The sequence below is a fragment of the Delphinapterus leucas genome, chromosome 5 (assembly GCF_059928025.1).
Source record: "Delphinapterus leucas isolate spDelLeu-1000000601 "Yukka" chromosome 5, BTC_Dleu_Yukka2, whole genome shotgun sequence".
Lineage (NCBI taxonomy): Eukaryota > Metazoa > Chordata > Mammalia > Artiodactyla > Monodontidae > Delphinapterus > Delphinapterus leucas.
In genome coordinates, this window is record NC_143133.1 from 95,961,062 (window position 1) to 95,979,555 (window position 18,494).

The 18,494-nt window shown below is 40.2% G+C and overlaps 1 long non-coding RNA gene across 1 annotated transcript in view; it reads right to left on the reverse strand.

Moving 5' to 3' along the window:
• Positions 1 to 18,494, reverse strand: part of LOC111187685 (uncharacterized) — a 461,235-nt gene that overhangs the window by 265,544 nt on the left and 177,197 nt on the right. The gene's annotated exons all lie outside the window — the stretch shown is intronic.

Consider the following 18,494-nt stretch of genomic DNA (forward strand, 5'->3'; position numbering starts at 1 on the left):
ATCACTTTGCTGTACACCTGAAACTAACACAACATTGTAAATCAACTGTACTTCAACAAAAGAAAAAAGAAAGAAAGAAAAAAAAAATTAGGATGATACTTCCAGCTAAGCTCTGGTACAATAAGGCCATCTCTCTGTCCAGGAAGCTTCCACTATCACATGTTCACTAGCTGTCCCCTGTCTCCTCCCAGTTACCTTATAAATATGGACAGTGGTACACAGCAGGGGCCTTCTCTTGGAGCACTTCCCATGATTTGTCCAGCTGTGCCTAGCCCAGCACGCATCTCAGCTAGCAGCTGAGAGGAGGGGGGCATATGCACCATGCTGTCCCTTCTGCCTGTGAGTTTCCCATAAATCTTACCTGACACCCACATCATGTGATACTAGTGTGTTCAAGTCCTTTGCGAGACCCACAAAGAAACAGATAATTGTCCTCCCATAAGATAATTAACTCATTTCATTTGTAAGTGCCATGAAAGAAAAGTGCAAGAGGGTCAGGAAAAACATTCATAGTCTGGAGGGCCAGGAAACCTCCATGAGGAAGTGACATTTGATTGGGAACCTAAAGGATGAACACAACTCAGGAGCATTCAGGCAGGAGGAAGAAGTGCAAACAACCTATGGGAAGCAGGAATTTGGAACAGATTAGATTCTGAATAATGGCTGGTGTGGTGGGATTTGGTGGGCGAGAGAGGGTAGCAGGGATGAAGAGAGAGGAGAAGACAGGGTCCAGATGCTTGGGGCCAAGGCTTTGAGCTTAGGGTGACATCCCAGTTAGAGTTCATCCAAAAGCAGAACCTGAGGTGAGGATTAGGGTGCAAAAGGCTTATTTGGGAAGTAATCCAAGAAGCTTGAAGACAGGGTAGCATGGCAAGTCAATAAGAGGGTCACTAATGAGTGCTGTGAGCAATTAGGGCTCAATCTTGAAGGGGATCCTCTGGGAGATTGCATGAAACATGCCTCAGAACATCCCCACTGAGGGGCAGAGATGCCGGACATGTATCTACCAATTCTCACCCCTCCTTGTTGGAGAGATTAAATGTAATACATGTTATTGCCTGTAATAACATGCCTGTATTAGTTTCCTGCAGCTGCTATAACAAATCACCACAAGTTTAGTGGCTTAAAACAGTACAGATTTGTTATCTTATATTTCTGGAGGTGGAAGTCTAAAATGGTTGGCAGAGCTACAATCCTTCTGGAGGCTGTAGGGGAGAATCCATTTCCTTGCCTTTCCAGCTTCTAGAGGCTGCCTTCCTTGGCCTGTGGTCCTGCATCACTCCACTTCTGCTTGCATCATAAAATCTTCCTCTGACTCTGACCATTCTACCTCCCTCTTATAAAGACCCTTGTGATTACATTGGGCCAAACTGAAAAACCCAGGATAATCTCTCTATCTTAAAATCCTTAACTGAATCACATCTGCAAAGTCCCTCTTACCATGTAAGGTGACATATTCACAAGTCCCAGGAATTAGAACATGGACACCTTTGGTAGGGAGGGCATTCTGTCTACCACAATGTCCTTGATTCTAAGGCACATTTAATTATAAGATGTATATCAATTTAGTTGCAGCTTTGATGGGTGATAACCATCACCTAATTAAATCTGTATTTTTAATATGTATCCCGATTTCAGCAATGTGAAAATGTGAAAAACCGCACATCTTGGAATAGCACATCTAAGATAACGCAACAGGCAGAGCAGAGCAGCATTTTTATAGAGACTCAGATTCTACACACAGAGCCTAAGGTGAGAAATGAATATGTTAATTCGATAAATATTTTTTGAACCTCTACCAGGTACGAGACCCTGAGTGTACAGCAGTAAGACACAGTGCCTACGCTCAGGGAGCTTACTTTCTGGTGGGAGAGGCAGTTTCCCGGAGAGCAATGAGTGCCATGGAGCAGACAGCACTGTGAAGGGGCTGAGGAGACTGTGGGCCAGGGAGGGAGACTCTAGCTCAGATGGAGCAGGTCAGGGAGAGCAGGCAAGGCAGGACTCTCCAAGCAGAGACCTCAGTGAAGGCAAAGACAAGGATCTTAGTCAAAGGGCAGCCCAGGAACGAGAACCGTGAGGCAGAAAGAAGCTTGACACTGGAACCTTCGTCACTTCCCCAGGAAAGATATTTCCCACCTATCACTATCCCTACTCTGAAGCATAATGCTGCTCAGGTAACATTAACTGTAAAACTCTACAGAAAATTCCATTTTTTTCTCTTTCTCTTAAGGTTGGGTGGGAGGTGTAATGGAAGAAGAAGGGGAACAAAGTTGGACGTGAGAAAATTATTAGCTATTAAAGTTAATAGCAGAAACTCTCATTTTGTTCCTAATCTACACTTATATTAAGTGCCTAGCCTGCGAGTAGTACAGAGACAGGCCCAAAGGAAAGAGAATGCCCTTAGCTTCCGGTTGTTCCCTTCACAACCGGTTTAGTTATTTCAAAAATTCACTTGGACATTTCTTTTTTTTTTTCCCTTCAAAGGTATACTTGCAACACCCCAATACTTCCAACCCCTCCATTCTAACATACCCGATTCCTACCCTCCCAAAGCCTTGTGCTTTTATCAGAAAGCCAAAGCTCTGATAAGCAGGTGAGTCTGTCCTAGGGAACACAAGACACAGGCCTGTCCCCAGACCAAAGATGAGCCGACAGAGTCTTGTCACTACTATGGGTCAAGGGTCATGACCAATGTCTGCTTGATTAAAATCCCATCAAAGGGAATAAGCATAAGGCTTAGTTCTTCTAGAGAGAAAGGGAAAAGCCATCTGGAAAGTCTCCAGCATCATTATGACAGCTACAAATTGCCAATTATTAATGGCTCCTAATCTAACAGTCACGCTGCAATAGGGACTTGACTTGTTAAGAAAATGCTGGTGAAGACCAGTTCCCCAAACAAAAGGGCAGACACACAGGTACAAAGACCCACCCTCGACCCCCAGCACTTCAAAGTTTCAAAATCTTGGAGCTTTAGAGGAAAATTCATTAGCAGTGGGAGGCTGAGGCCTCAAGCTGTGGCTCATGACTAAATCATATAACCGAACACCTTCTTATTAACCTTGAATGACACATCTCAACAATGTTTCCTGACATTAAATTTGCAATCAAAGTAGATGCAATTAATATAAACACTATTCAGAGTTATGTAGGAAATGGAAATAATGATTTTTTTGGAGGTCCCTTGGGTTTTTCATGAAAGAACTTAAAAAATTGCCTACCCACATGCCTGTGAATCTGAAGGTTATTTTACAAATCATTACAATGACAAAAATATACAGTCCGGCAACTCAATTGTCATGAATGTTTAACTTAAACATCTAGCTTTCAGAAGTAAATTTATATAATTCCATTATTGTTAGAACAGTCATTTTAAAGTCATATCAGCCCATATACAAAGTATTTTTAACTAAGTCCTACAGGAAACAAGGAGGGCTTGGAAATTTACAATTGTATTTGACCTGAACATGAAGCTGTAACTACTAAGAAACCAGGAAATTTTCAGTAACAACCTGGACTAAGCTGGATACTTTTCAAACCATAAATCACAGATTTGTTGGACACCCTTACTAGTTAAATGAAGCAAACAATTTTAGTGCAGGCTGGTGTGATGCCCACCGAAATGAAATGTGAACCAATACCTACAGGGAGATGTTCAGCCTGATCCATGAAGATTTAACCAAAAGTCACTCATTAATGTTAATGGAGCATGGCTCTCAAATTCCAGATGACACCTTAGAATTTTAATTCCTGTAAAAAAAGGTAGATCAAGGCAGCAGCTGTGATTTGGGAAAATTGAAGATAAAGTGTATTCACCAATTAGAGGGAACTACAGGCTCAATCTCTTTTACTAAACTGCTAACTCAGAACATTTTATATAGAAATTCATCTGGCATTCATCATCAAAAACTACCTTCTACTATGGCTATTCTATGGCTATTCTCTCCCCTATGTAACTAAACTGCCCAAACAGGTATGGAGAGGAGCAATTCTGTTGAGCTTTTGGCTCTCTCAAAATTTAGCTTAGTATTTTGACCATAATAGATGCTCAGTAAATAATTCTTGATGAGAATGAAAAAGGAAAAGGGGGAAGAGAAAAATATAAATAATCCTCAATTGTAATTTTGAACAGGGAGAATAATTATAGGTAATAAACAGACCCCAAATGAAGGAACAACTTCAGTTTTTCTCTTGTGATTTCAGGTAAGAATGCCCAACACCCCTAATTAAACTCAGGTCCAAGTTTAGAAGGTTCCATTTTTGTCACTCAAAATTAGCTGTTCCTCAGCTTAGATGGAGTTCTTCTTGGCCTTCTTGTCACTCATTCAATGGAGGTTAGCGTAATACATTTAACCTTAATGGTGTTTACCTTACACTTGTTCAGCTAACAGCAAGACATAACAACTGGATTTTTATTTAAGTGTTCTCTTGGATGGCATCCTAGTGAGATAAGATAGAGCAAAAAGAAATAATGTCTGCAGGCACATTACTAATGAGGGGTGAAGTTAATTGTTGTGTGGGCAACAGTACTGATTCCATGCTTGGAGGACCACTCAGTGACATTAACAAGACTCGACACCCCAACAGTGCTTTGTAATACATCCTATATTACAAAAGTTCATAACTTCCTGTCAGAGTTGACAATTATTCTTGAGAAAGGTTGATTTTCCTAAATCAGGTAATCAGGAATATTAACTTACATGAGGACTTTTCCACCCATAGGCATCTTACTCCTGTTCCAACAATAGCCACCTGCGCCAAGCACAATGGTAAACATTTTGTGCGTATTACCTACTCAAAACAACCTTGAAAGGTAGAAATTACCATCTATAGTTCACAAATTAGGAAGCTCAGAGAGGTTAGATAATTTATCAAAGGTCACACAGCTACCTAGTGAAAGAACTAGAAGCTGAAACCAGCTCTTAGATTCAAAAGCCTATATCCTGGGGGGACCTTGAAGATGGCGGAAGAGTAAGACGCGGAGATCACCTTCCTCCCCACAGATACACCAGAAATACATCTACACGTGGAACAACTCCTACAGAACACCTACTGAAGGCTGGCAGAAGTCCTCAGACCACCCAAAAGGCAAGAAACTCCCCACGTACCTGGGTAGGGCAAAAGAAAGAAAGAAAAAAACAGAGACAAAAGAATAGGGACGGCACCTGCACCAGTGGGAGGGAGCTGTGAAGGAGGAAAAGTTTCCACACACTAGGAAGCCCCTTCGCGGGCGGAGACTGCGGGAGGCGGAGGGGGGAGCTTCGGCACCGTGGAGGAGGGCACAGCAACGGATGCGGAGGGCAAAGCGGGGAGATTCCCGCACAGAGGATCGGTGCCGACCGGCACTCACCAGCCCGAGAGGCTTGTCCGCTCACCCGCCGGGGCGGTTGGGACTGGGAGCTGAGGCTCGGGCTTCGGACGGAGCGCAGGGAGAGGACTGGGGTTGGCGGCATGAACACAGCCTGAAGGGGTTAGTGCACCACGGCTAGCCGGGAGGGAGTCCGGGGAAAAGTCTGCACCTGCCGAAGAGGCAAGAGACTTTTTCTTCCCTCTTTGTTTCCTGGTGCGCGAGGAGAGGGGTTTAAGAGCGCTGCTTAAAGGAGCTCCAGAGACGGGCGCGAGCCGCGGCTAAAAGCGCGAACCCCAGAGACGGGCGCGAGCCGCGGCTAAAAGCGCGGACCCCAGAGACGGGCGCGAGCCGCAGCTAAAAGCACGGACCCCAGAGACGGGCGGGAGACGCTAAGGCTGCTGCTGCCGCCACCAAGGGGCCTGTGTGCGAGCACAGGTCACTCTCCACACCCCTCTTCCGCGGAGCCTGTGCAGCCCGCCGCTGCCAGGTTCCTGGGATCCAGGGACAACTTCCCCGGGAGAACGCACGGCGAGCCTCAGGCTGGAGCAACGTCACGCCGGCCTCTGCCACCGCAGGCCCGCCCCGCACGCAGTGCCACTCCCTCCCCCCCCCCCACCCCCGGCCTGAGTGAGCCGGAGCCCCCGAATCAGCGGCTCCTTTAACCCCGTCCTGTCTGAGCAAAAATCAGACGCCCTCCAGCGACCTACACGCAGAGGCAGGGCCAAATCCAAAGCTGAGCTCCTGTGAGCTGTGAGAACAAAGAAGAGAAAGGGAAATCTCTCCCAGCAGCCTCAGAAGCAGCGGATTAAAGCTCCACAATCAACTTGATATGCCCTGCATCTGTGGAATACCTGAATAGACAAGGAATGATCCCAAATTGAGGAGGTGGACTTTAGGAGCAAGATCTATGATTTTTTTCCCCTTTTCCTCTTTTTGTGAATGTGTATGTGTATGCTTCTGTGTGAGATCTTGTCTGTATAGTCTTGCTTCCACCATTTGTCCTAGGGTTCTATCCGTCCATGGTTTTTAAAAAAATTTTTTTTCTTAATAGTTAATTTTAATAACTTTATTATACTTTACCTTCGTTCTTTCTTTCTTTCTTTCTTTCTTTCCTTTCTTCCTTCCCTTCTTTAGACAACGAATCATCCCAAATTGAGGAGGTGGTCTCTGAGAGCAAGATTTATGATTTTTTCCCCTTTACCTCTTTTTGTGAGGGTGTATGTGTATGCTTCTGTGTAAGATTTTGTCTGTATAGCTTTGCTTCCAACATTTGTCCTAAGGTTCTATCCGTCCCTTTTTTTTTATATAAACAAGTATTTTTTAATTCAATAACTTTATTATACTTTATTTTATTTTACTGTATCTTCTTTCTTTCTGTCTTTTTTCCTTCTTTCCCTCCTTCCTTCCTTCCTTCCTCCCTCCCTCCCTCCCTCCTTTCCTTCCTTCTTGCCTTCTTTCCTTCTTTGCTTCTTTCTTTCTTTCTTTTTCTTCCTTCCTTCCTTCCTTCCCTACTTTCCTTCTTTCTTTCTTCATACTTCGACTAATTCTCTCTACTTTTTCTCCCTTTTATTCTGAGCCGTGTGGATGAAAGGCTTTTGGTGCTCCAGCCAGGAGTCAGGGCTCTGCCTCTGAGGTATGAGAGCCAACTTCAGGACACTGGTCAACAAGAGACCTCCCAGCTCCACATAATATCAAACGGCGAAAATCTCCCAGAGACCTCCATCTCAACACCAGCACCCAGCTTCACTCAACGACCAGCAAGCTACAGTGCTGGACAACCTATGCCAAACAACTAGCAAGATAGGAACACAACCCCACCCATTAGCACAGAGGCTGCCTACAATCATAATAAGGCCACAGACACCCCAAAACACACCACCAGACGTGAACCTGCCCACTAGAGAGACAAGATCCAGCCTCATCCACCACAACACAGGCACTAGTCCCTTCCACCAGGAAGCCTACACAACCCACTGAACCAACCTTAGCCACTGGAGACAGACATCAAAAACAACAGGAAATATGAGCCTGCAGCCTGCAAAAAGGAGACCCCAAACACAGTAAGATAAGCAAAATGAGAAGACAGAAAAACACACAGCAGATAAAGGAGCGAGATAAAAATGCACCAGACCTAACAAATGAAGAGGAAATAGGCAGTCTACCTGAAAAAGAATTCAGAATAATGATTGTAAGGATGATCCAAAATCTTGGAAATAGAATGGACAAAATGCAAGAAACAGTTAACAAGGACCTAGAAGAAATAAAGATGAAACAAGCAACGATGAACAACACAATAAATGAAATTAAAAGTACTCTAGATGGGATCAATAGCAGAATAACTGAGGCAGAAGAACGGATAAGTGACCTGGAAGACAAAATAGTGGAAATAACTACTGCAGAGCAGAATAAAGAAAAAAGAATGAAAAGAAATGAGGACAGTCTCAGAGACCTCTGGGACAACATTAAACACACCAACATTCGAATTATAGGGGTTCCAGAAGAAGAAGAGAAAAAGAAAGGGACTGAGAAAATATTTGAAGAGATTATAGTTGAAAACTTCCCTAATATGGGAAAGGAAATAGTTAATCAAGTCCAGGAAGCACAGAGAGTCCCATACAGGATAAATCCAAGGAGAAATACGCCAAGACACATATTAAGCAAACTGTCAAAAATTAAATACAAAGAAAGCATATTAAAAGCAGCAAGGAAAAAACAACAAATAACACACAAGGGAATCCCCATAAGGTTAACAGCTGATCTCTCAGCAGAAACCCTACAAGCCAGAAGGGAGTGGCAGGACATACTGAAAGCGATGAAGGAGAAAAACCTGCAACCAAGACTACTCTACCCAGCAAGGATCTCATTCAGATTTGATGGAGAAATTAAAACCTTTACAGACAAGCAAAAGCTGAGAGAGTTCAGCACCACCAAACCAGCTTTACAACAAACGCTACAGGAACTTCTCTAGACAAGAAACACAAGAGAAGGAAAAGACCTATAATAACGAACCCAAAACAATTTAGAAAATGGGAATAGGAACATACATATTGATAATTACCTTAAATGTAAATGGACTAAATGCTCCCACCAAAAGACACAGATTGGCTGCATGGATACAAAAACAAAACCCTTATATATGCTGTCTACAAGAGACCCACTTCAGACCTAGAGACACATACAGACTGAAAGTAAGGGGATGGAAAAAGATATTCCATGCAAATGGAAACCAAAAGAAAGCTGGAGTAGCAATTCTCATATCAGACAAAATAGACTTTAAAATAAGGACTATTAAAAGAGACAAAGAAGGACACTACATAGTGATCAAGGGATCGATCCAAGAAGAAGATATAACAATTGTAAATATTTATGCACCCAACATAGGAGCACCTCAATACATAAGGCAAATACTAACAGCCATAAAAGGGGAAATTGACAGTAACACATTCATAGTAGGGGACTTTAACACCCCACTTTCACCCATGGACAGATCATCCAAAATGAAAATAAATAAGGAAACACAAGCTTTAAACAATACATTAAACAAGATGGACTTAATTGATATTTATAGGACACTCCATCCAAAAACAACAGAAAACACATTTTTCTCAAGTGCTCATGGAAGATTCTCCAGGATAGATCACATCTTGGGTCACAAATCAAGCCTTGGTAAATTTAAGAAAATTGAAATTGTATTAAGTATCTTTTCCGACCACAACGCCATGAGACTAGATATCAATTACAGGAAAAGATCTGTAAGAAATACAAACACATGGAGGATAAACAGTACACTACTTAATAATGAAGTGATCACTGAAGAAATCAAAGAGGAAATAAAAAAATACCTAGAAACAAATGACAATGGAGACACAACGACCCAAAACCTATGGGATGCAGCAAAATCAGTTCCAAGGGGGAAGTTTATAGCAATACAAGCCCACCTCAAGAAGCAGGAAACATCTCGAATAAACAACCTAACCTTGCACCTCAAGCAATTAGAGAAAGAAGAACAAAAAAACCCCAAAGCTAGCAGAAGGAAAGAAATCATAAAAATCAGATCAGAAATAAATGAAAAAGAAATGAAGGAAACAATAGCAAAGATCAATAAAACTAAAAGCTGGTTCTTTGAGAAGATAAACAAAATAGATAAACCCCTAGCCAGACTCATCAAGAAAAAAAGGGAGAAGACTCAAATCAATAGAATTAGAAATGAAAAAGGAGAAGTAACAACTGACACTGCAGAAATAAAAAAGATCATGAGAGATTACTACAAGCAACTCTATGCCAATAAAATGGACAATCTGGAAGAAATGGACAAATTCTTAGAAATGCACAACCTGCCAACACTGAATCAGGAAGAAATAGAAAATATGAACAGACCAATCACAAGCACTGAAATTGAAACTGATTAAAAATCTTCCAACAGGGCTTCCCTGGTGGCGCAGTGGGTCCGCCTGCCAGTGCAGGGGACACGGGTTCATGCCCCGGTCCGGGAAGATCCCACATGCCACGGAGCGGCTGGGCCCGTGGGCCATGGCCGCTGAGCCTGCGCGTTTGGAGCCTGTGCTCCGCAACGGGAGAGGCCACAAGAGTGAGAAGCCCGCGTACCGCAAAAAAAAGAAAAAAAAAAACAAACTTCCAACAAACAAAAGCCCAGAACCAGATGGTTTCACAGGCAAATTCTATCAAACATTTAGAAAAGAGTTAACACCCATACTTCTCAAACTTCCAAAATATAGCAGAGGGAGGAACACGCCCAAATTCATTCTATGAGGCCACCATCACCCTGATACCAAAACCAGAGAAAGCCAGAAAAAAAGAAAATAACAGGCCAATATCACTGATGCACATAGATGCAAAAATCCTCAACAAAAACTAGCAAACAGAATCCAACAGCACATTAAAAGGATCATACACGATGATCAAGTGGGGTTTATTCCAGGAATGCAAGGATTCTTCAATATACGCAAATCTATCAATGTGATAAACCATATTAACAAATTGACGGAGAAAAACCATATGATCATCTCAATAGATGCAGAGAAAGCTTTCGACAAAATTCAACACCCATTTATGATAAAAACCCTGCAGAAAGTAGGCATAGAGGGAACTTTCCTCAACATAATAAAGGTCATATATGACAAGCCCACAGCAAACATCATCCTCAATGGTGAAAAACTGAACGCATTTCCACTAAGATCAGGAAGAAGACAAGGTTCCCACTCTCACCACTCTTATTCAACATAGTTTTGGAAGCTTTAGCCACAGCAATCAGAGAAGAAAAGGAAATAAAAGGAATCCAAATTGGAAAAGAAGAAGTAAAGCTGTCACTGTTGCAGATGACATGATACTATACATAGAGAATCCTAAAGATGCTACCAGAAAACTACTGGAGCTAATCAATGAATTTGGTAAAGTAGCAGGATACAAAATTAATGCACAGAAATCTCTGGCATTCCTATATACTAATGATGAAAAATCTGAAAGTGAAATCAAGAAAACACCCCCACTTACCATCGCAACGAAAAGAATAAAATATCTAAGAATAAACCTACCTAAGGAGACAAAAGACCTGTATGCAGAAAATTATAAGACACTGATGAAAGAAATTAAAGATGATACAAATAGATGGAGAGGTATACCATGTTCTTGAATTGGAATAATCAACATTGTGAAAATGACTCTACTACCCAAAGCAATCTATAGATTCAATGCAATCCCTATCAAACTACCACTGGCATTTTTCACAGAACTAGAACAAAAAATTTCGCAATTTGTATGGAAACACAAAAGACCCCGAATAGCCAAAGCAATCTTGAGAACGAAAAAAGGAGCTGGAGGAATCAGGCTCCCTGACTTCAGACTATACTACAAAGCTACAGTAATCAAGACAGTATGGTACTGGCACAAAAACAGAAAGATCAATGGAACAGGATAGAAACCCCAGAGATAAACCCACACACATATGGACAACTTATCTTTGATAAAGGTGGCAGGAATGTACAGTGGAGAAAGGACAGCCTCTTCAATAAGTGGTGCTGGGAAAACTGGACAGGTACATGTAAAAGTATGAGATTAGATCACTCCCTAACACCATACACAAAAATAAGCTCAAAATGGATTAAAGACCTAAATGTAAGGTCAGAAACTACCAAACTCTTAGAGGAAAACATAGGCATAACACTCTATGACTCTATGACAGCAAGATCTTTTCTGACCCATCTCCTAGAGTAATGCAAATAAAAACAAAAATAAACAAATGGGACCTAATGAAACTTCAAAGCTTTTGCACAGCAAAGGAAACCATAAACAAGACCAAAAGACAACCCTCAGAATGGGAGAAAATATTTGCAAATGAAGCAACTGACAAAGGATTAATCCCCAAAATTTACAAGCAGCTCATGCAGCTCAATAACAAAAAAAAAACCCAATCCAAAAATGGGCAGAAGACCTAAATAGACATTTCTCCAAAGAAGATATACAGACTGCCAGCAAACACATGAAAGAATGCTCAACATCATTAATCACTAGAGAAATGCAAATCAAAACTACAATGAGATATCATCTCACACCAGTCAGAATGGCCATCATCAAAAAATCTAGAAACAATAAATGCTGGAGAGGGTGTGGAGGAAAGGGAACCCTCTTGCCCTGCTGGTGGGAATGTGAATTGGTTCAGCCACTATGGAGAACAGTATGGAGGTTCCTTAAAAAACTACAAATAGAACTACCATATGACCCAGCAATCCCACTACTGGGCATATACCCTGAGAAAACCAAAATTCAAAAAGAGTCATGTACCAAAATTTTCATTGCAGCTCTATTTACAATAGCCAGGACATGGAAACAACCTAAGTGCCCATCATTGGATGAATGGATAAAGAAGATGTGGCACATATATACAATGGAATATTACTCAGCCATAAAAAGAAACGAAATTGAGCTATTTGTAATGAGGTGGATAGACCTAGAGTCTGTCATACAGAGTAAAGTAAGTCAGGAAGAAAAAGACAAATACCGTATGCTAACACATATATATGGAATTTAAGAAAAAAAATGTCATGAAGAACCTAGGGGTAAGACAGGAATAAAGACGCAGACCTACTGGAGAACGGACTTGAGGATATGGGGAGGTGGAAGGGTGAGCTGTGACAGGGCGAGAGAGAGTCATGGACATATACACACTAACAAATGTAAGGTAGATAGCTAGTGGGAAGCAGCCGCATGGCACAGGGATATTGGCTCAGTGCTTTGTGACAGCCTGAAGGGGTGGGATAGGGAGGGTGGGAGGGAGGGAGACGCAAGAGGGAAGACATATGGGAACATATGTATAACTGATTCACTTTGTAATAAAGCAGAAACTAACACACCATTGTAAAGCAATTATACCCCAATAAAGATGTTAAAAAAAAAAAAAAAAGCCCATATACTTATTGGGTACATGACTCATGGCCTGAAACTTCATCCCATACTCATGAAGCCAGGGCCATACTCTTTCTCTCATTTCATTTGGAACCGTTTACCAAGTTCCTCCATGGTAAGTGGGGAGTGGGATGGGGAATTATATTGACAGGGGGAAATCTGGTTTCCCTCAAAACTTCCCCATTTATATGATTCAGCACTTTGTAAAAGCATTATTTATTATTATTATTATTATTGATGTTATACTAAATACAAGGCAGCACTACATTTTCAAGGGCAGACTAAATTAAAAACATGAAGTTGAGCACTCCATTGTCCAATGGCAATATAAAATTATCAAACTAATTCAGAAAGGACCTGATGAGTTAATGTTCTAAAGAAGTAAATGTTATTGGCAAATTTCTTTCTAAAGAAAGAAATAAATGAAACACCAATTCATGAAACAAAATAAGCCAAAGGATGCCTCCACTGTAAATGTGAATGGGTTGTTTGAAAGAAGGTTGAGACCTGCCTTTGAAAAAAAAGTCCCATCTATGGCAGAAATCTCAACCATTAAAAGCATTTAGCACTTGCTGTTACTGTAGTTTTCTAAATCTCGCATATGCTAAATCTGAGATTTAGAAATATAGAAAAAACGTAAACAAGTAAACAAAAACCTCATGATCTTGGTGCCCAGAGAGAACCCGTATTAGCATTTTGTATAATTTCCTTCTGTCTATTTTCTGTGCAGTTTTTATTTAGTTGATTTCATATCACAGATACAGCTTTTAATTCCTGAGCAGACTTGGGAAAGCACATGGGGACTCAGTTTTAACCTTAGCATATTAAAATAATAAACATTGGTCAGAATTTCTTATGAAAGTTTGACTTCCAGAACACCTACCAGTTTAAATTCATTGATTTTAAGAAGTTGACCCAAAGGAACCTAAATTTATTCAAATAGTACTGTTACTGTATAGAATTTCTTCAGGTTTCCTGAGTTGTATAACTTCATAAATTGCCCTAATGACAGTAAAAACCCCAGTGAGTATTACAGAATTCTGCAGTCAGGAGTACGCAAAAAGGAAATTAAAAATTGTGAGGAAAAGAACATTACAGACTTTTTTCATTTGTTTTAATTAGTATAGCTGAATTGTAATTATCACAATTCTTCACCAGACACTAGTAAATGTTCTGAAACCATCTTGTAAAATTAACAAAGCTTTAACACTACAAAGCCTTATTTAAGTTTTTTCTATTCCGCATCTGCAAAATAAAAAGTGACAAGCAAAAAAGGTAGGGCATTTGGAGCAGGCAAGTAGAATAGAAGTTTTGCATCACTTAAGTAATTCATTTGACTATTATCTCCATGAAGACAAGGATATCTACCTTGTCTTCAAGGTAGATCTTGAAGTATCTTCAAGATAGATCTTCAAATATCTACCATATTTATTGTTACACCCTCTAGCATAGTGAGTGAATGAATGTAAAAATGAATGCACGATTGTATCTTGCCTCCACAAAAGAGCTGTAAAATTCCCAAAGGCAGGGATTGTAACTTTTATTTCTTCTTCAGACACAAAACACCAGTAGAGGATTGAGTAATTAGGAATCAGTTAATAGATACTTCTTAGCAGACACATTTTCTGGGGAGGAACAGCTTTCACCATCCGCAATGTGAAGGACAGAACAGTCCAGACACTAAATCCACAACACAACCCAGCTAAATTAATGTGATCCCTGGAGACACAGAACTCTGCTGTTTCTCCCCTCACTCCCGGAGGAAAAAACTGTTTTAAAAATTGCAGAACCATCTATTGACTGTCACAGAAATGTCTTATTATTCTCTTATGGTTAGCAAAGCGGCAAGGTTGGTGTGAGGGTTAAATTAGGAATTTGGGAATAACATATACACACTACTATATATAAAGTAGATAAACAACAAGGACCTACTGTATAGCACAGGGAACTCTACTCAATATTCTGTAATAACCTATATGGGAAAAGAATCTGAAAAAGAATAGATATATATATGTGTGTGTGTGTATATCTATATAGATATAGATATCTGAATCACTTTGCTGTATACCTGAAACTAACACAACATTGTAAATCAACTATACCTCAATGAAAAAATTAAACAGACAAAAAATAAAAATTGCAGAAAGGTCCACTGACTGTCAGAGAAATGTCTTGTTATTCTCTACAGTAATATCTTCATGCAGTTAACACCAGGGACTATAAATGCAATTGGGGTCAAGCCCCGTACTCCCTATTCCAACAAAGTGCTTCCACTTGTCTCTTCCTGTATACATTTGAGTAGGTTTCTCCCTGTCGTGGGGATTATTTTATCTAAAGATATGAAAGTTTTGGAGAATGAGGTAGAAAGCTGCCTTATCTAGGAGGGCCTCCTGATTCCAGGATAATCTGGAATCTGTGCCATCCGACTTCTGATTCGTTTCATTTCGGCTCTCATTGACCACCATCAGGCTAGATCCTGGATTAGGCTACTGGCCTGACTCCCTGACTTTTATCATCACTTGACTCTTTTTTATTTTTTTTAACATCTTTATTGGAGTATAATTGCTTTACAATGGTGTGTTAGTTTCTGCTGTATAACAAAGTGAATCAGCTATACATATGCATACATCCCTATATCCCCTCCCTCTTGTGTCTCCCTCCCACTCTCCCTACCCCACCCCTCTAGGTGGTCACAGAGCACGGAGCTGATCTCCCTAAATGATCACTTGATTCTTAATAAGTTCACTTAATTCAACCCATTACTTGGCTGAATTTGCTGCTAGGTTTGCTCTGACAGGCTTGTTAGTTTCAGATCCCATCCTCACTCTGACTCCCTACCATCTCCCTAACCTGCCACCTAGAGCTGTGGTTGCCCCTTCCTGCCCATTTACCCACAAGTGTCTACCCCTGACAGCCACCTCTCATCGCTCAGAGACACAACCATAAATGTTAGGTTCTGCACAGAAGTAAATTTATATTCCTGAAATTGAAAGTCTTTGAATTATTATGAAAGCAACACACACACACACACACATACTTTAACAAAATTTATACAACACAGAAAACCACAAAATAGGGTTCAAAGCTTCCTTATAATCAGATACCGAAGGAACAATCACGAGTACATCTTATTGTGCATTGTAATTTCCTTTCTAATTTAACATCTTGGTTTTGGCAGAAGAATCTTGTTTCATCCGTGTTAGCCATCAATTTGGATTGAGAGTTACAAGAAGAAGAAACCATGTGAGCACATGGCATAGTCAATAAATAGCTTTGGGCGATAAAATAGAGTAAATCAATTGCCAAGAACAAAAGTATTGCAGGATCTGTCACAATTCCACACCTGTTTTCTTCCCCTGGTTTAATGCTTTGACTTCAATAACATTTTCACTGAGAATGTTTACTGGTGACACCTGAAGAATATAAAGAGAGTCATAATAATAGTTTGGTTAATAGTTCAAATTGAGTTTTGCTTTGCTCCAATCAATTTTTTCAACCTACTGGGCTTCCTTCCTAACAATGCAGGTTTAATTCTTTCTATAACCTACGTGAATTACAGGCCTCGGTTTTTGTAAGTCAAGTACTATATGGATTCTAAATCTTACATAACTATGGCTACATCTGAAGTCAGATTAGTCTTTACAGTACAAAAAAACAGATTTAAGAGAACCTCTGCTGTCCAAGTGCTTGCATTTCACAAGCAAGGTTGAATTTTACATGTATGAATACCCATAAGTCTTACAGAAGTCAGATATAACCCATAGTTTTATTTTACCTCTGTATATGCACCTCTAATCAGTTAATACCTTGTTAGATTAATAATTAATGATAAAAACAAAAGAGGAGAAATAAACTATAAATAGAGATAGGTGTTAGCCTTTCTTGCTAGAAATGAAAGAACAGCATTCAGTCTTTTGTGTATGTATCTAGATGCCTAGGGATGTGTACTGGGATGTGTTATATACATTTATATGTGTCATACGTAACATTCAAGGAAAATAAATAGCCCCGCAATCTAAAATTAATGTATATTAGAAGGTTTGGAGCGTAATCAGCCCCCTTCAGGAAATCACTGCAGGATGTAAAATAAAAGCACAAAGCTGTACCATTTTTCCTTTTTCTTTCAGGAACTAAATTTGCATTATCCTTCTGCCATATGTTCAGGTAGCTTTCCATGGTACCTCATACAGCTGTGTCACTGAATTCCCCAACCTTAATGAATAAACTAATTACAGCCTGAAATGAACTCTTGCAGATTAGCTATCTCCCACCATAGATCAAGAAGAGAACTTTATTCCCACAACTACCTACTAATTCACATTAGCCATAAAAAGTGCACCGGAGCATCCTTCCCTACTCCAGCTGGGTGACCACAGCAACATTAATAGAATACTATGTCACTGGTATTAATTCTTCACAGTTCAAGTTTGCAGCAGTAAACTTGCTACTGCCACAATGATTCTCGACTACAGATACAACTAGGAAGCTATTGATTTACTTGAGTTGGATAGCAGCTTTGCTGTAACTGTTAGCTTCACTGCGTTAAATTTTACAATTGGGCACTATTATTCATTTGGATCTTGGAGTTCTGTTTATTTACAGGAGATTTCCCCCCCCAAAAAAGGCAAAAATAAAGGTATGACCATTTGAAGCATTTAAAGTAGTAAGAGTCACTTTATCAAACACAAATATAGCTGAGTTGATGGCAAAAACTATCAGGAAAACCAGCTAGGGAGAGACCCTAGATGTAAATCAGTCTTCCTTCTCTGAATTCAACAGCTATCCTCTGCTCCAGAGCTCCAGATAGGGAGCCTGCTCTACCTGTTAATTACAGGACTGGGTTGGATTCCAGATACATGGTTCTCAGATGAATATAACTTTATGGTGGCTTTGTTGCCAAATTAACTCTTTCTCACCAGGAGCAAGTCACGAAATTTTAAAAGACTAACTACAGAGGGACCCAGGCTTTTTGGTTTCATTCTCCCTCAACTCGCTTGCACATTTTCCCATTAGAGTTGTAGAATTCCAGAGTGAAAATGGGGACAATCTATCCTAAAAGTGAAAGTTAGGAGACCTGGATTGTAGTCCCAGTTTTCCTAGCTCTGGGACCCAGATTCAAACAACTTCTACTTCCTTTTCTGCCAGGTGAGGTATAATGAAGTGCCGTGGAGAACATGTGTAGGTGTGGACACTGTATGCCTTTGAGGCCCACCTGCATTTAAGATGGCAATCAGACCATTTTTACTTGACCCTCTCTACCTAGGTCAGACTTCCTATTGCTTATTCTATTCATGTTCAGATCCTCTTATCCAGAACATTCAAAAATTATCATCCTCATCAAAATGTAATCGTTAGAATATAGTTCATATTTCCTTTCGAGAGCTATATCATCTTTCCTGCAGTATGTCCTATATCTCACGGAAGCACAAGGTTGTAAGGTAACCTAGGAGATCATAAAGTCCTTGCAGCAAATGAAATTAAATTTAAGCCATCTTGATCAAAAAATGGCCCTCAAGTGTTTCCTTAAAAGAATTAAATTGAAATTGGAAAGTAGGACTAGACAGAGTATCCTAATAATGGTATAATATTGAAAAGTAGGATTACTATTATAATACCTTTCATTTATATAGGATGCCATAGTTTGCAAAACGTTTCACATGTATTTGTTTCCTACTCAATGCATATTATAGTCATCTGCATATTCTAATATCATGTGATGAAATGAATG